At 40.4% G+C, this 27,341-nt stretch overlaps 1 long non-coding RNA gene across 1 annotated transcript; it reads right to left on the bottom strand.

The window, feature by feature from the left end:
- Window positions 1-5,249: 5,249 nt before the first annotated feature.
- Window positions 5,250-25,391, bottom strand: LOC309626847. Its single transcript, XR_014243434.1, has 4 exons — window positions 14,952-25,391; window positions 14,664-14,768; window positions 13,074-13,224; window positions 5,250-5,642 (listed from the first exon to the last, which is right to left on the bottom strand). It is a non-coding gene; the product is annotated as an uncharacterized lncRNA (long non-coding RNA).
- Between the last annotated feature and the right edge of the window lie 1,950 nt (window positions 25,392-27,341).

A 27,341-nucleotide genomic window follows, 5' to 3' on the forward strand; every position in this document is an offset into this window, starting at 1 on the left:
AAAAGTAGCCCAGAAAGGAATAATAAAAGAATGAATAGAGCCAGAAGTGAAAGAACATATTTCCTTGCTTTCTATGATTACTTAATGTTTCACTGGATCTCTAGTCTTTTCTATATTAATATACCCATGGCAACAGTTATCTGCTGTACATCTCTCTATAATACAATCCTGTTCCTTAGGGTTCTCCTTTCCTCATAGATATACCTAAGAAATAGCAAAATTACAGCCCACTAAGGCTAATCCAGCCTCTTAGTTCTTTAAAATCCACTATAGTACCTAGCATCTGGTGACCTGAATTGAGCTAATGTATTTTACTGAATCTACAATACATCAGTGGTAGGATGCACCGTTATTTTATTCATCAGTAAAGAAGAAAAAAACTCGGCCAATTAAATTGGCACATCATCAATTTTAAGACCTATCCCAATTTCAGAAAGTTTAAAATGAAAACAAAAAAAAGTATAGCTTAGAATCTATGAAACATGGAATTTTTTCATGAAGGAGCACAGTTAAGGAATTATAATAATGGGAAAGACAACAACCAAACAGAAACAATTACTATGCAGCCCTCACCAGCAGAATAGGATCCTAATTCTTTTTCAAGTTACTTTTTTATCCCTCCTTGGCATCAACCAGGGCAATTGTTATACTCTGCATCAGCTAGGGTCTTCTGAGATGCAGATGCCAAGACAGAATTGGTCTGTCAAGACATTTATTTTGGGAAGGGTCTATAAAGGATGAAAGAGGAGGGGAAATAGAGGTAAGCAGGGAGAGCCTTCAGAACTGCTACAGATCTGACACCTGTAAAGGGAGAGAGGAAACAAAACAGGAGGAGCCTCAAACTGCAGCACAATTGAGAAAGTCTCTGCCAGGCCAATGGGGAGTCCCCAGGCAAAGACTCTGCATTAGAGGTGTCCCATGTTGGGCCCAAAACACCCAGCCATGCTCAGGCATTGGCTGGGAGCAGGTTCGGGAGAGCGAGGGCTCAGCATGAATGCTGCTGAGATCCACATGCACAGCAACTGGAGGTTCTTGGACACCCACGACCCTTGCAGCAGGTTCTCTTAAAGGGAGATTTGAGCAGAACACCTCGTGGCTGCCACACTGACACAAGGCATGCCTCCATGCTTCCCACAATTACAGTAGCTGTCTCATTTCCGCTGATCTTCTCGTGTGTCATCTTTGTTATCATAGCTACCCAACTGATAACTTCTCGAAAAATACTCTACATACCAGCTTTTTCTACTTACATCTTACAATCAGGCCCATAGAATCCTTAAGGGATGGCATGGCTTGCAAGTTCCCATCAGGATTAGGTGTCACTCACACCGTCAAATTGGGACCCCTGTTTTTCCACAAGTCCACAAAGGGCTGCTCCTCTGTCTCCAGGAGTGTGTAGACGAGGACATGGCCCCTCCCCACCCCCCCTTTGCTGCATAAACATTATGGAGCAGGCTTCAAATTTTAAAAACGGAGGCTTGGAAATCCTTCCAAGGAGACAGTCATGAGATGAATTGCCAGAAAAACCCATGTTCAAGTAATATTTCATGATCAGACGCAAAGAAACTCATAAAAGCTTTAAGGATGCAATATGAACCTATTTACAGGACTCAGTGGCAAGGACAGACTGTATCTTTGACCTTGAACAAATCGTTTAACCTCCCTGATGTGTGTTTCCTCGTCTATAAAATGAACAGAGTAGTCTAGATGATCCTTGAGGCCTCTTCTAGCACTAACATTGTATGAAATAAAAGTCAGCTTAGAGATTAATTGGGTTTCTCAGCCTCAAGCAATTAATTACACTGTCTCTGCCCTTTAACAGACCCATCACAGAAGGAAATTAGATTCAACTGACAGATTCTAATCATCACCAATTCATGTTGATTTTAAGTTCAACACTATTTCTTAAGATTTGCAAATTAATCCTTTCAAAACAGGTTCAATAGCTTCCTGGGCAAGGAATTTGACTTGAAAGATATATTTTAATACTAAGGCCGTTCTTTTCCATTAAAAAAAAAAGTCTTTGTGCTGACATTTTTTTTTTTTTTTGCATTCAGAACCTCAGCAGAAACTCTACCAGAGTTTTATAAAATAATAGACAGTGGTTTTGTGAAATTCTTTGCCAATTTCTGAAGTGCTCAAGGACATCTGATCAGGGATTTTAGTTCTGTCCACACCTACTTCATCTAATTCCACTGTGTTTTTCTTATTCTTCTTTGGCTTCTGAGTTTCCATAAATAGTCTTTACCTTGGGTCAACATTGAATTACTAGTAGAAAAGATGTTGGTAAATTTTCTAGCAAAAAAGTAAACAAAAACAAACAAACAAAAAAAACCCCACAGTTTCGATTTCCTGTTAATAAGGAAATATTTTATGTTATCCTCCTTTTAACATCTATTCATTTAAACAATGCTTTATTTTCCTACTTTTCCCTTAAATATTACAGTAATATCTAGTTTAGATTTTAAAACTTAAATCCCACAACTTTTAGTTTCTTGAACTTTTATTGCTGGTATCTAGTTTCTACTTTTATATCGTGTCCACTTGCATTGGTAATATTTCTGACATACAGAAAGGTATGGAGAATAATATGACACCCATGTTTTCATACAACATAAGAAAAACTATGGAAGCTGTTTTGTGCACTTGTAAACATCACCCTGTCTTATTTTGTCCTTCTAGAGATAACACTATTCTGTATTTAATAGCATTTATCATTCTCATGCATGTCTTTATACTTTTAATACCATGAATCAATTCAATCTCTGAAAAAAAGGTGATATTATTTTGCATGCTTTAATGATAAAACTGAGCCATACTTCTGCAAATAGCTTTTAATTCCACATTGTGCTTGTGAAATTACATGGTAGTACACATACATCTACTTTGTTTTCTCCAAGCTCTGGCTTATATTTTTACTTTCTCTAAGATCCCTTTTAATGCACAGAAATTTTAAGTCCAATGTAGTCAAACTTATCAATTGTTTCCTTTATGTCTTATGGGGGGGTTGCCTTATTTAAACAATCCTTTAATAATGTGAGTTCATAAAGCTTTTCATGATCCATCTATAATTCACCTAGAATTTACATATCTTTTATATAATGTGATATAAGTATACAATTTTATTATTCTTTGGTCCATATGGAAAACCATTGTCCCAGCATCATTGTCTTTTCCTAATAATTTACAATGCACCAATTTCATGGTTTTAATTACTATATGTTTCCTATAATACTTTTATATAATACTATTATTATGTAAAATTATAATAATATTTGACCAGATTTGCTGTTCTTCAAACTTCCTTGGCTATTCTCTGCCCTCAGTTCATATATATAAACTTAGATTTCCCTTGCCAAGTTCCATGAAATAAAAAAAACTGATTGGAATTTCATTGAATCTGTGGATCAATTTGGAGAAAACCCTATGTCTTTATCATAGTATGTTCTCCCATCCATGTACATGGTACATCTCTAGAATGTCTTTTTAAAAATCTTTTAATTAAGTTTTGTTATTTTCTCTATAAAGATCTTGTGCCTCTTTTTGTTAGGTTTATTCCTAGTTATTTTAAATTCTTTGCTGCTGTCACAAATAATATCTATATCATTTAAGGTTCAAGTAGGAAAGAGCAGCTCATTTGGGTCATTTACAAAGATGTAAGCAGGGTTTAAGGAAACCAGAAATTGTACAGTACTGAGGGGAACCGTTACCACTCCTAACCCTAAAGGCAAGGAGAAGAGGCAATTTTCCAGAACCCAAAGTAAAAAACTGCTACTTTGATGGGAGCTGGGACCTTTGGTCAAGGGATACAGCCAGCCAGGAACAACCTTAAAGGAAGAGAGGTGAGGCAATATAATCCCCATCCTCTTTCACCCTTCCTTGATCTCCCGCTGCTTAAACTAATGAGAAGCCAAAGAACAAGGGAGCCTCTTATCACAAGTCAATAAGGCATTACCAAGCACGGACAAGAGTAGAGAGTAAATCTGGAGGGACAAGTAGACATCCAGCACTGTATCTTTTACAAAATTAATTTTCTGCTTATTGCTGTTATATAAGAATGCAAATTGTTTCTGCATATTGACTTTATATCCACTAGTCTTTCTGAATTTCATTTAAAATTATAATCATTTATCTGTTATCTCTTGAGTTTCCATGTTTATAAACATTTTTTTGCTTTTCTTTCCTCTCCTTACACCATTAAAAATTTTGCCTTCCTTATTGAACTGGCTAGAACCTACAATAAAATGACAAATAGAAGAACTAATAGGGGCAACCTTAACTTATATGTTTGACATCTCACCCCTAAGTATGATGTTTGCTGCAGATTTTGTTTGTTTTTTGCTTTATTATTGCAAAAGCATTATATGTACATTGTTAGAAAGTAAGAATATAGATAACTAAATATAAGTACAGAACACTATATTTCTTTACCCAGAGATTATGACTATTAACACTTTAGTGAGCCATGCACATATATACTTACAGATTTTTAACAGAAATTATACTGTATATGCTGTAATATAAAAGTTACACATTGGAAACTGCTTTTCACATTGTAGGTGTTTTATTCCCTTGTTTGTGAAGAGTTTTAATCCCGAATGGGAATTTAGTTTTATGAATTGGACCCTTCCCTTATACCATACACAAAAATTAATCCAAAATGAATCAAAGACCTAAACGTAAGAGCTAAAACTGTAAAATTCATAGAAGAAAACATAGGGTAAAAAGTTCATGACATTAGATTTGACGGTGTTTTCTTGGACATTACCAAAAGCCCAGGTAACAAAAGAAAAAATAGATAAATTGGACTACGTAAAAATAAAAATCTTGCTGTGCATCAAAAGACACAATCAACAGAGTGAAAAGTCAATCCAGCGAATGGGAGAAAATATTTACAAATAATATATCTGATAAGGGGTCAATATGCAGAATATATAAAGAATTCATACAATTCAACACAACAAAAACCCAACCAATTTTGAAAATGGGCAAAGGATATGAATAGACACTTCAAGGAGATACAAATGGCCAACAAGCACATGAAAAGATGCTCAGCATTACTAATCATTAGGGAAATGCAAATCAAAACCACAGTGTGATATCACCTCACACCTAGTAGGATAACTACTATTAAAAAAACAAAACAAGGAAACAACAATTGTTGGCAAGGATGTGGAGAAATCAGAACTCTTGTGTTGGTGGGAATATAAAATGGTGTAGCTGCCATGGAAAACAGTTTGGTTCTTCCTTAAAAAAATTAAAATAGAATTACCATACAATCCAGCAATCCTACTTTTGGGCATATACCCAAAATAACTGAAGGTAGGTTTTGAAGAGATATTTGTACACCCAAATTCATAGCAGCATTATTCACAATAGTCAAAAGGTGAAAGCAGCCCAAGTGTCCACAGATGGATGAATGGATAAACAAAATGTGACATATACACTCGAGGGAATATTATTCACCTTTAAAAAGAAATTAAACTCTGACACATGCTACAACCTGGATGAACATTGAAGACATTGTGCTAAGTGAAATAAGCCACTCACAAAAGGACAAATACTGTCTGATTTCACTTGCACGAGATACCTAGAATAGTCAAAGTCATAAAGCCAGAAAGTAGAATGGTGGTTGCCAGGGCCTGGGGGAAGAGACAAGAGCAGGGAGTTATTGTTTAATGCGCACAGACTTTTCAGTTTTGCAAGAAGAAAAGAGTTTGGGAGATGGATGGTGGTGATGGTTGCATAACAATGTGAATATACTTATGCCAATGAACTGTACACTAAAAAATGGTTAAGATGGTAAATTTCATGTTATGTTTATTTTACTACCAAAAAAAATGTGCAGGTGGATGAATCACACTCTCCAGATGGTCTGATTCAGGAGGTTATGGGTATAGCCCTGCATTTCCCTCTCACAGTCTTCACAGAAAAGCCAAAACAAATTATTTGAGATTCCCTTAAGTGAAAGGAAGTAGGATGGAAGAAGCAATAGAAGAATGCAGTATAAATAAATAAAAAACTAAACCTGATTCCTTTCATTTCTACTGGATGCTAATCTTTCCGGATGCCTTCAGTGAAACCTTGACTTTATATTTTAGAAATTATTCTCACGTGTACCGGGCAAGATACCAAAGCCTTTACCAACACTGTTATAATTTCAGAGAGAAGCGATGGTTTTCATTTTAACTTCCCTTTTCTCTCTATTCCATTTTTCCTTTTTCTGATTATTGCAGCTTGATTTTCTTGTGTTTCATTTTAAATAAATAAAACTTAACTCCTCAAACTTTCTTAAAGCTTGATGTCTAGAAACAGATCCACAAATTGTATCATTTATTCAGGTTGCATTTATACCTGTAGCTAACTTTCTTCCAATCAGAGAAACTATATTACTGGTAATCACGTTGCCCTTAGGGTCATTGGCTCCCACTACTGACTACAACAATCTTTTAGCATCCCTTAGCAAATGTGTCAAGTGGATGCTTGTCAGAGATAACAGAAACTTTACCAAAATGCTATGGAGATGTGGTCCCAACTCTAAGGAAGCATAGAGTTCAGTTCATTCAGACACATGAATGTAAAGTATAAAAATAATACACATTTTCAATAGAATTTTGAAAGACATTTGCCTGTTAACCGTTTTTATCCTCCTCCTTTTACCTCCACTCAGAACACCCACCTACTACCTAATTGGTTCATAGTGGCCCTTCAATAAATATTTGTTGAGTGAATAAAGATGGAGCAAATTCAACTAGAAAAGACAACATGATATGGAAGAAACACTTCTCTTAAACATAAGAATCAACAGGCATTCTAACATAGAAGTTAAAAATTTCCAAATAAAATACCTAGATTAAGGAATACGTGTGCTAGAAACGTTTTAGGTTTTACAGAGACCCATTTTTCCTACCCAGTTAATAATACCTTAGTGGAGCAGAGCCTAAGCTGGCTACCAGATCAAAATTTAAAATTCTGTTCTTAAGTTTTATAATGCTTTCTTGTAAGAAAAGCAGGTTGTTGAGTTTGGTGAGTCTACATCTTGTTCTGCTCAGCTAGGGAAGGCTTTTTGGTATAGGAAAATACAATTCCTTGACTGACTTATATCTTTTGTGATTGACAGAAATGACTATTCCTGGACTCGCAATGACAGCAATGGCCACTCCTAACTTAACATTTAATATTACCTTTGCTACCAATAAATTATCTAATCCAGCTCCCACAGTTAGATCTAACTTTAAAGAGGGAATCTATCTCATTGGTTTCAACTCTGCATGGAAACTTCTTTGTTGCTATTTTATTTACTTAATTGTATATATTAAAAGAATTAGCAGTTCAACCAAATCTATCTGCCCCTTTCTTTGTCCCAGAAATTGTCCAAGTGACTCTCAACCTAATCTTATACCTGTGAACTCATTCTGCACAAACAATAATACCTAATATTTACTGGTTTTACTATGCACCATCAGCACTTCACATGTATTGTCTAATTATTTTAACAACTCTAGGAGTAGGAGCTCTGGTCATTGTAAATTTAGAGAGGAAGAAACTAAGGGATCAGAGCAGATAGTTTAGGATGCCTAACATAATACAACTACTAAGTTATGAAGCCAGGATTTCAGAGTCACATGCCAAGCCACTGGACTATATTGCCATCCAAACAAAAACACTGAGTAGAGCCTCCCTAGCAATAAACCAAAGCTGCAAGGAAAAAAGTGAACTTCCCTCATCATCCTCAGATGCTGGGAGTAGTGCAGGGAGAGGGATATAGGCCCATGATGCACCTGATACCAACTCCCAGCCCCAACCACAATATTAGAATTCCAGACAAGTAGACCATCTCAAATAAGAATCTATTATTTGCTTAATGCTCGCTGGGACACGTGTTGAACTTACTAAGTATAACTTCTTTGCTCTTTCATGTCCATGTTTTTGCAGAGATGAACAAGGTATAATTTAGTCTTATTTCAGAGACCAAATTTGCCAGATTGAAAAACCATAGCAGAAAGAAGGTCCTTTTGTCTTTGTCCGTGGGCTAGGCCTGAGCAATAAAGCCAACAATCAAGGCTCCTTATTGCCTCACTTACATGATAAGAATCATCTTTTTTTCCTTTAGGTGGGTCGTCCCAGTTTTATTTCCCAACTCTGAGCTGCAGAACACATTAATTCTCAATTACGCTTACTCAGGGCCCCAATTGGCAGTCCTTACACAGACAAAACTATAATGGGAAGCCTGGGTAATTAGTTCCTCCAACATCATCTAGGTTGAGGGTTTTATTTATTTATTTTGTTTATTTATTTATTTTAAAGAAAATTCTGGGACATGGATTCAAATGAGTCTGCAGGATTAATGAGAGTCGAATCTTACTTTTCTAATCATCCGGACTGGCCACTGCAGATGGCCAAGAAACAATCTGAGAACCCTCGTACATCCTGTGAGTGCTTCACAAAATGTCAAATAAGAATGACAATAACATCAAAAAACACAGTTCTCGTCTGCATATGAATATAGCACATGTTATGGACAGAAAAGTGAAAGTATTTCAGAAGCACTGCATGAACAAGAAAAGATTCCTCAGTAGTAAAGCCAATTCAGTGGAGGGAGATTCTTAGTACATAATTAATCAAACTGCCTTGCAATAGATACCCAGAATAATGTTAGCAACCAAAAAGCGACATCAACATGAAAACACTAGGTGTAATGGATGCTGTGTCATGTTGCCCAGATCTGTATTCTGGTCTAAGGACTTATTTTCCTAGATGCTAGGAGCGCTGTCACTAGATAACCCTCAGCTGTCAGTCCTCTCCAGAAATTGCCCTTGGCCACACAGCCCCCCTCTCTCACAGGGGATCAGCTTGCATCCAGTGTCTGTCTGATGTGGGAGTTTGAAACCCTAGCTTCCTCACTGCAAGGGGAGTCAACTCTAAAAGGCCATCCCAGCTCTTCTGAAGAGCTCTCCAGGGGCTGAGCTGAGGCCTTTGTGGAAGCTGCACTGATCTCAGCTTTTCCCTCTGCCCAGTCCTGCCTCCTTCCCTTCCACAAATGTTGATCTCAAGAGTGCTCCCTGCTACCTGCTCTGCATGCTAATCTCCATCTCTGAGTCTACTTCTCAGGGAACCCAAATTTGAATACTAGGGAAATTAAATTCTTTGTTTCTAACGTGTTATTAAAATGTAAGTATTACCTTATAATAAGAAAATGTTTTCAACTGGCATTTAAGAATACTATAACATATTGTTTAGGCATTTAAAAAATCACTATTTTCTTAAGGATAGAGGTTGGGCTGGTTGATTTACTGTGATAGAAAAACAATCAGGAGGGTAGACTACCAAACTGTCAAGTCCCCCTGTGCAGGAAATTATACTGGGGATTGCGGAGTGGAATAGGAAGTACACAGGAGAGGGAGAGATTAGGAGGTTGCTAGTCCCATTGGAATCCACACAGAAAGTCTTTTGTTAAGGCCTGTAGCAATCCAGCTTTCTATAGGACTGATTGCCTCCAGTGACTCTGTCAAAGGCATTATAGCACGGTGAAGAAAACTTAGTATGGCCATCGGCTGCCTTCCCTCTGCTCTTAGTCCCTTCTGTTCTTGGTCTGATCTCTCAGAAAATCCTTTTTCCCGAATCTTTTATTAGCCAACAGACACATGCTGAAGGCATTTGAATTTTGGTAGAGAATTCAAGAGGAGGTGAAAACCTTCCAACATAGAGGCATGAATCTGAATTGCCAATGGGAGAGTTTCAGACACCATGACTAGAGGAAGGAAGGAAGTTTAGGGCAGACAGCCTGCCTACCGGCTAAGGCAGAGACTCTCCTAAAACACCTTTGATAGAGTCTTGAATTAACTATGCCTCGTGCTGAGATTGTTCATCTACCTCACAGTGACAACTTGGTGGTACAGTCTGCTTCACTATCAGTTTGAATTCCAAGTCCGGATTTAACAATTCATTCAACAGATAATTATTGAGAAACTACTGGTAATAAACAAAACAGACAAGTCCCCTGTCTCCTACTGGGAGGTGGGGGGGGGAGACAGAAATAAACAAATACCATGATTTCAGATAATAATAAGAGCTAAGAAGAGAATAAAGCAAGGTTAAAATAGAGGACCACTGGGCGGAGGGATAGTGACCATTTTAGCTGTGAGAGGCTAGGTCAGCAAAGACTCTTTTAAAGAGATGGCATGTGAGCAGAGCTCTGAACGGTGTAAGCATCAAGCCACATGAAGATTCAGGCAAAGAGCTTCAGAGGCAAAGGCTATCACAAACAGCAAAAAGGAGGTACAGTGGGAACAGAGTGAATGAAGGGGAGAGTGAGGGAGAGCTTGGATAGTAGGAAAGGTCAGATCATAAAGAACCTTGAAGGCCAGACTAGAGAGTTTGAATTTTGTTCTATATATAATAGGAAGCCACTGGACAGATTTTTAAAGAGGAAGAAATATGATATGATGTAAGTTTTTGAAGAGCCCTTTAAGGGCTGTGTGAGCTGTAAAGCAGCAAGAGTGAAGTCAGGAAGAACAGTCGGGAAGCCATGGCTGTGGAACAGTGAGGGCTGAGAATGGTGGTGGCAGAGGTGATGGGAAGTGGTTGGGTCTAGAATGTAATTTAGAAATAAAACTATCAGGATTTGATGATGGATTAGATGTGGGGAATGACAAAAACATTTACTCAGGGACTTCCCTGGTGGCACAGTGGTTAAGAATCTGCCTGCCAGTGCTGGGGACACGGGTTTGATCCCTGGTCCAGGAACATCCCACATGCCGCGGAGCAACTAAGCCCGTGCACCACAACTACTGAGTCTGCGCTCTAGAGCCCGCGAGCCACAACTACTGAGCCCGAGTGCCACAACTACTGAAGCCCGCGTGCCTAGAGCCTGTGCTCTGCAACAAGAAAAGCCACCCGATGAGAAGCCCGCGCACCACAACAAAGAGTAGCCCCTGCTCACCACAACTAGAGAAAAGCCCACACACAGCAACAAACACCCAAGGCAGCCAAAAATAAAAATAAATAAATAAATAAATTTATTAAAAAAAAAAAAAAAGAGTTCATGTACCACAATGTTCATTGCAGCACTATTTACAATAGCCAGGACATGGAAGCAACCTAAGTGTCCATCGACAGATGAATGGATAAAGAAGATGTGGCACATATATACAATGGAATATTACTCCACCATAAAAAGAAACAAAATTGAGTTATTTGTAGTGAGGTGGATGGACCTAGAGACTATCATACAGAGTGAAGTAAGACAGAAAGAGAAAAACAAATACCGTATGCTAACACATATATATGGAATCTAAAAAAAAAAAAAAAAAGTCATGAAGAACCTAGGGGCAAGACAGGAATAAAGACACAGACCTCCTAGAGAATGGACTTGAGCACTCGGGGAGGGGGAAGGGTAAGCTGGGACAAAGTGAGAGAGTGGCATGGACACATATACACTACCAAATGTAAAATAGCTAGCTAGTGGGAAGCAGCCGCATAGCACAGGGAGATCAGCTTGGTGCTTTGAGTCCAACTAGAGGGGTGGGATAGGGAGGGTAGGAGGGAGACTCAAGAGGGAGTTGATATGGGGATATATGTATATGTATAGCTGATTCACTTTGTTATACAGCAGAAACTAACACACCATTATAAAGCAATTATACTCCAATAAAGATGTTAAAAAAAAAAAAAAAAAGCTCCTGGTGATTCTTATGTGCAGCTAAGACTTAGAACCATTGATTTAAAGATTGGGAATAGGAGGTTAAGCCAAAATGCCTAGAACGAAAGGGGCCATCAGTAAGGTAGGAAGAAAACCAGCAGAGTAATGTCTTGGAAGTTAAGTGAAGGGAATGTTCCAAGAATGAAATGGTCAACTGTGTCAAATGCTGATGAGAAGTTATCAGCATCGAGAGGGAAGACAGGGCAAGGGTGGGGTGACCTAAATGTGAAAATTTCTGGTGGGGCTGTGGGGATGAAGCCCTGCCTGGCATGGAGAGCGAGGAAGTAGAGACAGACGCTATGTCCTGTGTTCCCTCTGCCCCAGGACCACCCAAGTCCTGGGCTCCAATCCAGGGACTCTGGCTGCCCCTTGCCCAGCAGCTTGGATATCCAGTGCCCCTCAAATGATACCATCTCAACTACTTACTCATTCAGCCAGGCAACACTGACTCCACAACCTCATTCAATACCTGCTGAGCACTTACATGTGCTAGTCATTGTTAGGCAGTGGGGATAGAAAGTCAAATAAGATACACTTCTTGCTCCCATGGAATTTTCAATCCATTGAGGAAGAGAGTGACAGATAATTACAACAAAGTAGTCATCTTGATTCTACATCCACCGTGTCTATCTACTTTCCATTCCCATTTCCACTAACCTAGTTTAGGCCTTGAAAATGAGTAACAGTGTCCTAAGCAGTCTCCCTATATCCAGTCTCTCCCTTCTTGCTAATCTAGTTTAAACACTGCTGCCAAATTCCTTTTCCTAAAGCACAACTCTGTTCATGTCATTCATTAATTGTGGAAGCATACATTTAGCACCTACTAAATACAAAAAGAAATTCAGTCTTCCCTCCTGTGATGTTCGGGTCAATTTCTAGTTCCAAAATCCTGATTTTGTAATCTCAATCAGAAGTAACCAGAGCAGTTACCTAGTCCATGCATGAATCCTCTTTACGAATCTCTACAAATCATAAGTGGATAGGTGGATAAAAGCACATCCAGTTGGTCCTTAAACCTCCAAGGATGGAGAATTCACTTTTGAAAAAGAGTTCAATACATGTTCAAGAATTTGGAAATTTTTAATAAATTCTTCCTTTGTAGTGCTTCCTGCTTACTGGTTAGAGTAGCTTTTTGGCCAGCATTCAAGGTCTGCTATAATTTGGCCCTGAGGCATTCTGGTCTTAGCTTCTAATATTCTCCTTCATGTTTTCTTCCCTGAATGTGCTTTCACACCACCACACTTTCCCCTATTCCCTCATATCCAGATCCTTCAAGACGGGGCTCAAGTACCACCTTCTCCATAAAACCACCCTGAGGCCCTCAGCAGACCTATCATCTCCCTCACCTGAGATCCCTCAGGCTTATTTTTACCTTCCTCGTGGGTTTCTCCCTTTGGTGATTGGGGCACGACTCCTATTTTCCATGCTTCACTGAAAGATCCGTGAGAGCTGGGCCCATCTCTTGGGCACCTCTGTCTCCTGCACAGCGCCCAGCACAGTGACTTGAAAGTTTCATTAGACACCTGTGGGATAAATAAAGCAGCAATTCTCTGGATCTGTTTCCCACTTTGTGCAAGAAGGAAGCTATATTAGCTTTCCTACTGACTCTAATATTCTGATTCCCAAATTTAAAGTAAGTATTAGATACTTATTGCATGACTGATATTGTGGGATTTTTTTTTTTTGGTGAGGGGTTGGTAAAGACATGAAAGAATTAGCTTATAAACAGAATATGATAAAATGTTAGTTGTAAGCAACAGAAAATAACAAAGGAGTTCATGGAGGGAGGAGATGCATGTGGTCAAGAGTCACCCTGGAAGGTTAAGAGGAAGAGAAGTTCCTTTAAACCTGGCTTTGAATCTCCATATAAATAGACGCCTCAGGTCCTGGACGTTTGAAGCCTGAAACAAAGGCTGAGTCAGGCAGGGAGCCATGGCCTGCAGACTGGAGAGAAAGCTTCCGGGCTCAGTTAGCCTTGGGTTCACGGATTCTACATTTGCTTAGTAGATTGAGAAGGATACTCTTTATCATACGTTCAAATGCTTCCATAGGACAATTTCTAAAATGAAAATTATTTTGAGTCTATTTTCAGTTTTTACTGGTGTTAAACCTCTTTTGAGGAGATCAATATTAAGTACTTAACGTCTGCACATTTTACGTCATTTTTGTCTGTGAATATCTCCTGAATCTTAACCGTGAGCTAACGGGGGTTTGGGGGGCTGGAAGTAGAGAAGGACCAGGTGAAACCCTGTCCAATGACCTCCCTGCTTGCTCAGACTGAAGCGGGGGCGGTCTGTGACCACTGGTTCCCAGGGCTGTCATATCATCAGGCCAGGAGACCAGAGTTTGCTGCCTACACGTTCAAATATGAGGCCTTTGCGGCAGATTACAGCAAAGAAGTCACCCCTCTAGCCTTTCCCCTCAGTCCAAATCCACAGACAGCCCTAAGCGAGGCGGTTTTTAAAGTACCTGGAAGTTTGGAGGCAGCAATGTGAGCTCAGTCTGGCCAGCAGCAGCACTGCCAGTGCCTGCCAGACAGACAGACATGAAGACGGAGGCCCCCATCCATGGGCAGGTGATAAGAATGAGGTGTAGTTGGAAGGTGGAAAAAGGGAAACTGGGTACGGCCCTGATGTACTGTCCTACCTCAAACAGGGTGACATTAAACAGTGTGAAACGCACATCTACCAAAGGATTAGAAGTGAATCGTATATTTTTGCCATATCTAAATGTTTACTTAAACTAAATTTTGGGATAGAGGAACTTAAATAAAAGGTAAAAAGGATATCATACCTGTAAAGAATTAGTGACTTAAAGCCTGCCCAGGCCAAAGGGGCAAGAAGCCTCAGAGCCAAGAGGGAGGACATTAGGGTACCCTGGCTTGGAGCATCTTCCCACCCTACCTACCCCCACGTTGCCACCAGACAGAAACCTAAACAATCAGAAGGCAGGAAGGCCTCACCAGCTGCTGGAGTGCCCAAGAGGCTGCCTTTTCATCCAGATGCCACTTGCAGAACTCCCCTTGATGTGGCGGTTAAGTTGGAGACAGGAAGCTGCAGATCCAGGCCTAGAGGGGAGAATGGAGAGGAAATTGTGGGACAGGCTTTTAAGCTAAGAAGAGAAGCACGTTACCCAGCACCTCTCTGCTCTGTTCTGTTCCCCGGGCTGCTGTGCTGGCATCCTGACGCTTTCCCTCTCTCCCTCAATCCAAAGGGAATAAGCGACAGGAGACAAAAGAAAGCAAGCAGACCTGGAGAGGAGCTGGCTTTGGCCACTGCACAGGCCCAGCGAGGGGAAGCCGGGTGAGCAAAGGCGCCAGCAGGGCTGAAGCCGCTGCTCGGGTGGATGGGGGAGGGCGGAACTGGGTCGCAGGCAGCGTCGGGGAGAGTGAGCCTTCCGTGCAGGCGGGAGGGCGGGGCGGAGCCATCTGAAGGCAGCGTTAGGGGCGAGCTGGGGCCCCAGTGCGGAGGGCTCGGAAGCTCCTGGCCTGTGCGTTCCAAGCTCGCTCAAACACTCCCCTCTTCTCCCAGAAACAGGCCCAGCCTGGCTTCCCTCCTGGGAAGAGCAAACCCGGGGGGCGGAGCGGAGGCGGAGTCGAGACAGAAGTGGGCCGCACCTGTCCCCCCTCCAGGGGCGCGATAACCAGGCCAGGCCCGGGCAGAGCAGAAACTCACAGCACGTTTGGGCAGAGGGGCGTTGGGCACAGCTGGGCCTTGGTCTAGGGCCCTGGGGCTGGGGCCACCCGAGAAGGTCAGAGCGCATCTCAGCTGCCAAAGGCAAGTCGGAATACAAGCTTCCCTGCCCTTGGTGGGGGGAAGAGGGGGCAATGAGAACTGAGAAACGAGAGGAGAGAGGCAGCCCTCTTTGGGTGTGGAGAGCTGGGGTAGCCACGTCAAGAGGAGCTCTGATTCTGGTGGACGGTCGTGTCCTCCTTCAGCAAACCCTCAGAGGCTCAGCGTGGACGACAGCCACAATCACACTTGTCCCAGCGGACTCCTGTGGCTGGTGTTGAGTTGGATGTAAAGCTTGGTGAAGGCCACAGCGCGTTCATACTTGAATACTCTTCCCCCATTCCCGCAGAGCACGTCCTTCAACATGGAATTCAGCTGCCACCTTCTCCATGAAATCACCCTGAGTCTTTAAATGACCCATCATCTCCCTCACCTGAGATCCCCCCTCAGACTTATTTTACCTTCCTCCTGGGTTTCGCCCTTTGGTGACTGGGGCACGACTCCTATTTTCCATGCCTCACTGAAAGGTCCATGAGAGCTGGGCCCATCTCTTGGGCACCTCTGTCTCCTGCACAGCGCCCAGCACAGTGACTTGAAAGTTTCATTAGACACCTGTGGGATGAATAAAGCAGCAACTCTCTGGATCTGTGTACTATTCTTTGAAAGGAGGAAGCTATACTTACATTTCTACAAGCGCTTATTTTCTGATTCCCAATTAGATTAAGTATTAGACACCTGCTGCACACCTGATACTGTGTCTCTCATTTCAAAGAAGCGAAAGACACAAATGTGGTTTTGTTGTGGTAGCTCAATGTACCAGGAGCAATTAGATTACGAAACTGATTATAATAAAATGCTAAATTGCACATTGTAAGAGGAGCTCAGTGGAGAGAGAGACGCATGTGATCCAGCGAGGGCCTGGAGAACCAAAAGGAAGAGAAGTTAGCCAGACTAAGCTTTGATGGTAGGTGGATTTGCACAGTTCAACAGCCCCACAGATGTTGCAGTCCTTGCCCTTGATGCCTTGCCCGTGCAGGCTCTTCACTGCTGCTATGATCACCAAGTAAACTTAGAGGCAAGTCAGGAGCCCAGAGCAGCCCCTGGTGGAGCAGGACACCATCTCCTTGGAGTCCTGTCTTCTTGTTGATCTTTAAGCCTCCCAGGCGGAAGTTGCAATCATTATTAAGAAGCGCCAATCATCAGGACCCTTCTTGGATTTGATTTCTGCTACTCAGACCTTGGGAAAACTGGGGTGGGGTGGCTGGGAGTCTCCCTTGAACTCATCCTGCTTCTCAGCTCAGTACAAGTGAGCGTCTAGCCCTGGCCATCCAGGAATGGATGCTTCCAAAGTCTTATGGGTCTGCCCATACCTTTACCCTTGCCATGACACATGAGGTGTCTTTTTCACAGTTCCCATCGTCCAGGTATTGGGAAGTGATTCCAGTGCTCCACTGGTGGTCACAGGAACACAACTGTCCTCGGCTCAGGCATCCAAGATGCCTCTAAACTTCCTCTCTGAGAGATGAGACTTTCCTTCTCCAGAGTCTGGTCTGCGTCCGGTTTCCGATGTAGGAAGGAGCCGTGCACCCTCGGGGTAGGTTTGCTGCTTTATCTGTCAGCATGAGTCAGGGTAGAAGCAGAGCTGCCTAGAAACCAGTCATGGGCCCCAGTGTTGCTTTTTCATGCAGATATAACAGTTGCTCCGGGATAACATGGTCTGTGAGTGCAACAAACAGGCACACCCTAAGCTCAGAACATGGGCTGGCGTTGTAATAGTAGCATACTTTCTGGCTTCCCACGGAGCTTCACTGTGTTTCCCACCACGGTCATCATTGTCCCTCCCTCTAAGTATCTTTATGTCTCCAGTGCCTAGCGCAGAGCCTGTCACGCAGCAGACATCCTATAATGATGCCAAATCCTGAGGGAGGCACTTGGCAGATCAACAACATTAGCTAATGCAGTCTTAAACGGATGGTATGACACAGTGATAAAGATAAATATCCTCTATCTCATTTTACAACAGTAAATCTGAAACCCCATCTTTTGGGAAAGCATTGTCTCCACCGTGATGCCCACGTCAGAGCTCCTGCTTATCAAATTCTGTTGAGCGAGTGTGGAAGGAGCAGCTCTCTGTAATCTATTTACTTTAAGAAGTCACGTGCTCAGCTCATAGCCCTTTTATCAGGATGAAGGATGCTCTCTGGAGAGAGAAGACAGCAGGACAGGCCGAGCTCGGATGACAGCCTGCCCCGTGGAGATTGACTTTAATGAAGCACAGAATAAACAGGAAGATTAAGAGGGTGCAAAAATCAGTGACAAGTTTTGAGTTCACCTCTCTGTAGGAAACGAAAGGTTCTCTGTACAGCTGAGAGCTGTCTCTGGGTTATAGATGGGGGCATCTGTTTTGTCACTAATGATCCCATGCTATCTAAATCAGCCTCTGTGCGGGGAAAGAAAAGTTTTCTCTTAATTTACAGACCCACTTCTGCGCAATTTAAATTTACCCACGATGTGATGTGCTTTATAGTGAGTAGAAAGATTGACATTATTAAAGGGTTTGAGGAATTACTTACTAGGCTAAAATGTTAGCCTGATAAACAGGGACTAAATATTTCTCATTTTGTGCTTTTATGTACTCCTTCCATAATATGCTGAGAAATCATGCACTCAGAGACTCATGACTCAAAGATATGGTCAGTCCTGGAGGGATGGCTCACCTTACGGAAGGCCTAAATTCTTGGAGTAAAACAAAAACAAAAATTAGTCTTCCTCATAAAATAGTGCCATTTCCATAGAAACTTAATGGCATTCAGACATTTTATTGTATATTGCTCCAGTTCCTCATTTCATATATAATCTTTTTAATAAATAGAAGGAAAAAGTTACAAAACAGCCAGGGGACATAGTCTAAAATTCACACCCATCTTTTGAAGATGACAGGTTCATTTAGAGGATCCAAATGGGGATCTTTTCTTATTTCATTGTCATTTCTTTTTGAATACATAGATCTTACTAAAGGTGGGAGTAAAGTTTTGATTTGATATAGCATATTCCTTATTCTTTAATCAAACTGTGAGAACTGGTGTGTGTGTGTGTGTGTGTGTGTGTGTGTGTGTACATTGGGCAGAAGGTAGTCATGTTGATGAATTATAGCTTTCCTACCAGTAGATGGCACTCTGGTTCAAATGGATATTCTAAGCCTCCAGTGGTCCAGCAGGAACAGGTCCTGAGCAGTAACTGTGAGGAAGACAGTGTACCAATCAGCTGAGATGTATCCAGGGGAAAATGTGTGGTAACAAAAGTAATGCAAAACCATATTTGCAAACTATTTTAGGAGAGTTGGCATGTACAAGGATATAGGGCACAATCCTTATAGAGATCAGAATGCCTGATGCCAGATGGGATTAGTTAAGAACTCTTTTGTGGAAGAGCTTCCTTAAGTAGAGTGCTTTGAATGGAGAGGAAAGGACGTGAGGCAGCAAGGGACAGACATTCCAGGTAGGAGAAGTGGCCTGTAGAAAGGTTTCTTGGGAGCCAAAGAAGTGTATATGAGGAATATGAAACAGTTTGGGTCTACTTTGGGAAACTTATCTGACGTAGGCTTAAAGTTAACACCTAAGCTTCATATCATGAGAAGAAAGTGGTGCAGGTGGGTGAGGGGGAGCAAGAGAAATACTCAGCTTTGCAAAAATAAAATATGGTCAGCCAAAGTTTTGCCTTGCATCTGATTTTCACTTTCGATTATCACAGTAAATAAAATTCAAATCAGTCAACTGAGCCAATATCTTTCATTTCTGGTTTTATATAAGTGTAAGTACTTACATTTATATTTTAGATTATGTAATTCTGAAACTTGTACTAGTCAAGTGTAAACGCTGAGTTTTTTACCTAAGTGTACAACTCTGAACCATGTATCTTCGGCACTTCCAAAAAACCGTCCATTAGACTTTAATTTTTGTTACCTTAATTATTTCCTAATTTTCTGGCTCTCTCCTTTCACAAACTTTTGTGTGTTGTTTATTTATTATGCCTAAGCTCAAGATGACAGCTCACCGTGTAAAGAGAGAAATGTATTTGGGGGTGGGATTTAGCTTGTATTTATTTTTAGAGCATTTGAAGCAATGGAGGAATCCTAATTGGCATTATACTTTCTAATGCAGATTCAAAGTTAAAGCAGTAAGGAGGCGTTTTAAATAATTCAGCAGAAACTGCACCAAATGATCAGTTACTTAAATCTCTTTAAGGTCTCAAGTATAGTAAACCATTAATGGGAACTATGTTGCTTAATCTACAGAAAGTGTTTTCCATTCACCATATGTTACCAGGACTATCATTAAAATGGTAAGTTATTATGAGGATGAGTCTTTAAAATGCTGTGTGGAGGCCCCGGGTTCTGGAACCACTGGCTTGGTCAGCACTTTGTGGTTTTAAGCAGTGATGTGCCTTGGGTAAGAAAGAGAGAATGAGGTTCATTAATTCTTGATGTGCTTTAAACACAGAAATGCTGTACTTTTTTTTTTTCCTGGAATGGGAAAACCCACCCTTACACAAATAGGTTAGATACTCTGATTGGTTAATTCTCCTCAAGATTAGTAATGTCTCCCTTTCAGTGTGAATGGATGTTCCCAACAAGCTGTCATTCGGACAGGGAGAGTGTCTTTATGTGGTCCCTGCTGTGGTCACCATTGCGACCAATAGACACGGTCTTCAAGAGGGCTGCATGAAGGTAAGCCTGCAGTCTGGTAGAGGACTGGAGGAAATGTAGCTGTCATGCTGGGGGTCATGACCTAAGCCATGTAAACCCACTGTTCTGTGGGACTCAGCCAGGCAGCCTCAGTCGTCTGAGTTTCTTGGTGTTGCCACCATTGTACTGCAGGGTTGCTGGCTTTGATATTTGAAGATAGTCCTTAGGCCATATTCCTTGAATGTGAAAATGCATGTCCTGTTAAGTAAGTCTGTGTGACTGGAAGGAGGTGTGGAGCTGCATTAAGTGGGGTGAGTGGTAAAAGATGAATCTAGAAAGAAAGGAAGAAAGAGGGTACCATTGTGGAGGGCCTTGAACACCCAGAACTTGGGTCTTTGTCTTTTTTATTTATTTATTTTTTGGCCGCGCCATGCGGCATGCGGGATTTTTGTTCCCCAACCAGGGATTGAACCCATGCCCCCTGCATTGGGAGCATGGAGTCTTAATCACTGGACCACCAGGGAAGTCCTGAACTTGGGTCTTTTAAAGCAAGTCTGCGATTGAGGCTACACACACTCTTACATTTAGTCCCAGTCGTTCATGATATTTGCCAAAACAGTTGTAACTTAAATTTTTTATTTCCAACCATAACCCATGAAAAGAATCTTATAGCCCCTGAAATATTCATGTTATTGCTGCTGCATGTTCATGCTAGAATTTGAGGGCTTGCCTCCAGCTATACCTTAGCATAAAAGAAATCATAGTAAAAATAATTGGCATAAAGCCATCAACTTGCTCATTTGCTCTCTTTCACTGTAAGACAATAAAGGAATTAAATGATGTCTCACTTGGCTTTATATATTTGCATACTTAAATGTTTGGATATTACCTTGCTAAATAAATTTGGCCTGATCAGAGAAGCCAGTAGTGGGTGAATTCCTCAAATTTTCAAATGTATTAATTCTTCCCAACTGTGGATTACTAGTAATATTTTTATTGACTGTTATATCACATCAATGACATATGGTTGAATGGATGAAGCAGGTTAACAAAGCTGTATGCTAGTTGTGAAAAATGTTATATATGTGCTTATATATATTATATTTTTCCAAATACATATAATCTGGTAATACACACACACAAAGACACACACATATAAAAATTAGTATGTCCCTATCTGTGAGTACAAATTAAGTCATTTTAACACTTAATGGCCAAAATCCAATGGCCCTGAGCTCTTCTGCTGCTTGATTATCCAGTCTTTTACAAAGTCCACTTCCCAAAATATTTCTGAAAGCCCCAGGGGAGCTCACATGCATAAACAAATATTAGTCTCAGACCCGATGGCTGCATTAATGTGTAACTTCCATTTACATTTATGGTAATTTTGAGATTTGTTCACACAAAGCAAGAATTATGAAAAAAAGTGATTCCAAAATAATTACCTATTCCTGCCAACCACAGCATAGAGCTTTCTTGTTTTGTTCAGGAAGGAGCAGTTTGGAGATGATACCAAACTGTTCTCTCTTCTTTGTGTTTCCCCTCCATTCAGCATGTCCCAAAGCAAAGCAGTTTGGTGCCCAAATGTTCCAATTCATTAAAGGTACCTGCAGGTACACACACACACACACACACACACACACACACACTCACACTCACACATACATACACACATTACCTTTCTCCAGGTTTTAAGCCATCCACAGGGCCCAAATTAGAGCAACTTTCTTTAATTCTCCTTCCACTGTGGGGAGGCATTCATCCAAACTTCATTCATTTCCTTTCTTCATTCTCCACTCTTCTTACAACCACTGCCAATAAAACACGTCTCTATAAAAATAAGTTATTAGCATAGTACAGTCAAATTGGACACAGAGGGTGAAAAAAATTCCCTCCTCCATCACCTAGCTCATGCCCAATCTTGTTTCATTGACACCCACTCAACCCTGGATTAGGAAATTTGAAGTCCATATGGCCAACTTTGTTCAGATTTTTAAAAATCAAATATAAAGAAGATAGATTTAAAGAACAAAATTAAGAACTTGTGTCTTTCTACCTATCTATCGTGTATCTATTTATTATTCTTAAGAGAGAATACACTTCTTTTCAAGCACATACAAAACATTTACACAAAGCAACTGTGTAATAGTACACAGAGGAAGCCACAATAAATTCCAAAGAATCAAATGATACAGTGTGACCTGACTGTATGTAATAAAATAAGAAATCAGTAACAAGAAAAAAATATTAAAATGTACTTCTCTGGAAACTAAAAAATATGTACCAAAACCCTTTGTTTAAAGAGGAAACTTAAAATTAGATGGTATTAAAAATATACCAGTCAAAATCTGTAGGACATGCTAAATCACTACTTAGAAGGAAATTTATAGATTTAATAAACTTATATCTATCAGAAAACAAGAAAGATTTAAAACTAATGAGCTAAGTGCTTACATCAGGAAATTGGAAAATGAACAACAGAGATAGCCAAAGATATACAAAGGAAGGAAATAATAAACATAAGATTAAAATCAATAAAATACCGAACAGCAGCAACACCAAAAAAATAGAGAAATTTAGCTAAATGAAGACCTGAATTTTTTTATAAGATCAATAAAACAGGACAGCTTCTGGCAAGAATGTTAAAGGGGAAAAAAGTGAGAGAGAGAAATTGAAAATAAACAAAATACAGAAAGAAAGTAGAAACTTAAAATTGTACACACATATGTACATAACTAATATATTTGAAAACCTAGACAAAATAAATAAATGTCTTTGAAAGTATACAAATGCCAAAAATTAATACAAGATGAAATCTAAAATATGAATAGGCTAAAACCACTAGTGAAATTGGAAAAATAAGAATTCACCTTTTCATGAAAAGAATAAAAATCCCCTAGCCCCAGACTGTTTTACAAGTAAATTCTACCAAATATTCTAGAGATATGTAATTTCTACCATATGTAGGTTGTTACAGAAAGTAGAAAAAGAGAGAAAGTTAGTCAACTCACTTTATAAAGTCAGTATAACCTGGATTCCAATACAAAATGATGGTAGTAAAAGAAAATTATAACCATTTCATATATGAAAATAGATGTAAAATCCTAAAAAAAAAATAGCTAACAGAACCTGGCAGAGTTTTTTTAAAATAATATATTATAATGAAATAGGACTTATCCTAGGGATGAAGGATGGTTTTATAACAGAAAATCTGTCCATGTAAATCACCACATTAATGAATAAAAAAGAAAAAAATACACAGCTATCTCATAGAAGCCTAAAACGCATTTGAAAAAAGTCGACCTCTATTCGTAATATAAAAATATAAACTCTCAGATAACTAGGAATAGAAGGGAATGCCTGGAACTTGTTAAAGGCTCTGTATTGCTACCTGCAGCACACTTCATACTTACTAGAGTAACTCTAAATGTAGCCATCTTAAAAGCAGGAACGAGGCAAGAAAACAGCTATCACTACTCTTGTTCAGTATGATTTTGGAAGTCGTGGACAGTGCAATAACACAGAAAAAGAAGCAAGAACTGAAAGTTTTAAGAGGGAAGAGACTTTATTATATCATTTTTTGCTGATATCATGATCCCCTACTTGGAAAACCCTCAAAACCCACAACCTGTCAGAATAAGAGAGCTAGTGGTTTCATTACACTAATAGCAATTAAAGAGAAAATGTAATTTTTAAAATGGCACTACTGGGACTTCCCTGGTGGTGCAGTGGTTAAGAATCCACCTGCCAATGAAGGGGACATGGGTTCAAGCCCTTGTCCGGGAAGATCCCACCTGCCGCGGAGCAACTAAGCCCATGTGCCACAACTACTGAGCCTGTGCTCTAGAGCCCACGAGCCACAACTACTGAAGCCCGCACGCCTAGATCCCGTGCTCCACAGCAAGAGAAGCCACCGCAATGAGAAGCCTGCGCACCTCAACAAAGAGTAGCCCCCCACTCACCACAACTAGAGAAAACCTGCGTGCAGCAGCAAAGACACAACACAGCCAAAAATTAAAATAAATAAATAAATTTATTTTTTTTAAATGGCACTGCTCATAATAACAACAGCTATATAATATCTAGGAATGAAATAATAAAGCATGCATAAGACCTAAATGGAGAAAAACCTAGACCTTTAAAAGGGTATTAAAAAGACCCTGAATAAATGTAGAAATTTTTCATGTTAATGGATGAAATGACTTGTTTTTTATTTATTTATTTATTTATTTATGGCTGCATTGAGTCCTCATTGCTGCTCGTGGGCTCCCTCTAGTTGTAGCGAGCGGGACCCACTCTTCATTGTGGTGCGCGGCCTCTCACAGAGGTGGCTTCTCTTGTTGCGGAGCATGGGCTCTAGGCGCACGGGCTCAGTAGTGGTGGCACGCAGGCTCAGTAGTTGTGGCTCGCGGGCTCTAGAGCACAGGTTCAGTAGTTGTGGCGCACGGGCTTAGCTGCTCTGCAGCATGTGGGATCTTCCCAGACCAGGGCTTGAACCCGTGTCCCCTGCACTGGCTGGCAAATTCCTAACCACTGCGCCACCAGGGAAGTCCCGACTTATTTGTTTTAAAAATAAGTTCTCCCCAAATTAACCCATAAATGCAAAGGAATCCCAATTTAAATTTCAGCAGCAATTTTTGAGGAGATTTGCAAACATTCCAAAATTTATATGTAAGAATACAAGTCCACAGATAACATCACCAGTTGTGAAAAAGAAGGATGGGCTTGAGGGACATTTACCCTATCAGAAACAAGAGATATTTTTTAAAAAGCATTGTGGTAATGCTATAGAAATAGACAAAAAGAACAATGAAACAAAATAGAGTCCTCAGAAATCAACCCACGGACGTATAAGTACTTGATAAATGAAAAAGGTGACATATCGGTGGGAAAAAATAGATTACTTAGTACTCAGAGTTGGGGTAATTTTTTGCTTTTTGGAGAAAAACAAATCTAGATCCCTCCTTTACACCATACACAAAAGTGAACTTCAGATCAGGGAGTCCTAAGTATAAAAGATTAAAACTATATAGCCAAAAGAAGAAAATGTGAAAGAGTATCTTTGTCCACTTGGGGGTTGAAGAGAACTTCTTTAAACAAGGCCTAGGGGCTTCCCTGGTGGCGCAGTGGTTGGGAATCTGCCTGCCAATGCAGGGGACACGGGTTCGAGCCCTGGTCTGGGAGGATCCCACATGCCGCGGAGCAACTAGGCCCGTGAGCCACAACTACTGAGCCTGCGCATCTGGAGCCTGTGCTCCGCAACAAGAGAGGCCGCAATAGCCGCGGAGCAACTAGGCCCGTGAGCCACAACTACTGAGCCTGCGCATCTGGAGCCTGTGCTCCGCAACAAGAGAGGCCGCAATAGCGAGAGGCCCGCGCACCGTGATGAAGAGTGGCCCCCGCTTGCCACAACTAGACAAAGCCCTCGCACAGAAACGAAGACCCAACACAGCCAAAACTAAATAAATAAATAAATTTATAAAAAATAAATAAACAAGGCCTAAAAGTATATGTCATAAGTTAAAGAAAAAAACCTGATGGTTTTGACTTTATCAAAATTGAGTATTTCTATTGGATGAAGAACACTATGGACAAAATTAACAGGTGACACCATGGGAAAAGACGTTTGCAATGATTGAAGAAGCCAAGGGATTAATATCTCAATACATGAGGAATACCTGAAAATAAATAAGAAAAGGAAAGGAAACCCAGGAGTAAAATAGGGAAAGTATATTAGTGAATAATTCACATAAAGGGAAATCTGAACAATTACCAAATCATTGAAGAGATGCTCAACCACATTAGCAGTCAGAGAAACACCTATGTTAAAATGAGGTACCACTTGATGTATTTGAGTTTGGTAAAAATTACAAAGTCAGAAAATACTATATGTTGGTGAGGATGAAGAGACATGGTACTCTCATGTATAATCAGTTGGAGTGTAAACTAGTATAGCTGTTCTGGAGAGCAATCTGCCAAATTGGTAAACCAAAGATACATACAGCTCATACCTACAATCCCAGTCTTGATTACATAACCTAAAAAAATTTCTACCCAGATCCATAAGGGACATATAGGAGGATGTTTATTGATGCATTGTTTGTTCTAGAGGGCAGTGAACTTCTTGTTCAACTTTAGCAGAAGGGATCGGGAAATGTGAATAGATTCTGTGGGATATTATGCAGGAGTAGGAAGTAATAATTCAAGTATACATATAGCCATAAGATAGGTTATAAAACATAGTGCTGAATGAAAAAAAGTTACATCACAATACTGTTTGTGTGAATTAAAAACACATACGAAAAGCACAGGGAACTCTGCTCAATACTCTGTAATAACCTAAATGGGAAGTGAATTTGAAAAAGAATAGATACATGTATACGTATAACTGAATCACTTTGCTGTACACCTGAAACTAACACAACATTGTTAATCAACTATGCTCCAATATAAAATAAAAATTTTAAATCGTTTTTACGTGCTAACATAAATAAATGAATACAACAGAAAAAACAAAAACACATACAAAAGAGCACAGCATAAGTTACAAGGATACCTAAATATCTGAGGACATCTGCCAAATCCACCAGACTGGAGGCTTCCGTGGGGAGGAAGGAATGGGTGTAGGGATCATGGTTGAAGGGGGAAAATGAAATAAAAATTAAAATATAACATAATGAAATAAATGAGGGGCTGTGCATAGACCCATGTCAACAGAGTGACATGAACCAGAGTGTGACTAACTCAGCTCTTGGCACCTGAGGGGAAGTAAGCCCATAGAAAGGAAGAAAGGGACAGTGCAGAGCACTAACCTGGCCTGGGACGAATCTCTATTGCTTCAAGGTCCAAAGGTGTCAGGAATTCCTCAACTTGCCCATCACCTATAACATAATACTCAAGATCCTTGGTAATACATTCAAAACTTTTCATCATCTGACCCCTGCTCCCTTCAACCTCATTGAACTTCTATCTATCTGCTCCCTAAAGAGGCACTAGATTATTTCATTCCTCTGTGTCTTTGCACTGGCTACTTCCACTGCTTGGGATGCTTTTTCCCTACTTGTCCAGCCAGCAAACTCCTATTCATTCAACATGACCTCCTCTTTGAACCCCTTTTTGCCTTTTCTCCTGCTTCACCTGCTCGTCCCCCACCCATGAAACTACTGGGGCACTCGTCACATGGCATTGCAATTACTCGCTCACGTGTCTCTCCTGGATTAGATCA

The sequence above is a fragment of the Balaenoptera borealis genome, assembly GCF_965194805.1.
Source record: "Balaenoptera borealis genome assembly, chromosome: 3".
Taxonomy (NCBI): domain Eukaryota; kingdom Metazoa; phylum Chordata; class Mammalia; order Artiodactyla; family Balaenopteridae; genus Balaenoptera; species Balaenoptera borealis.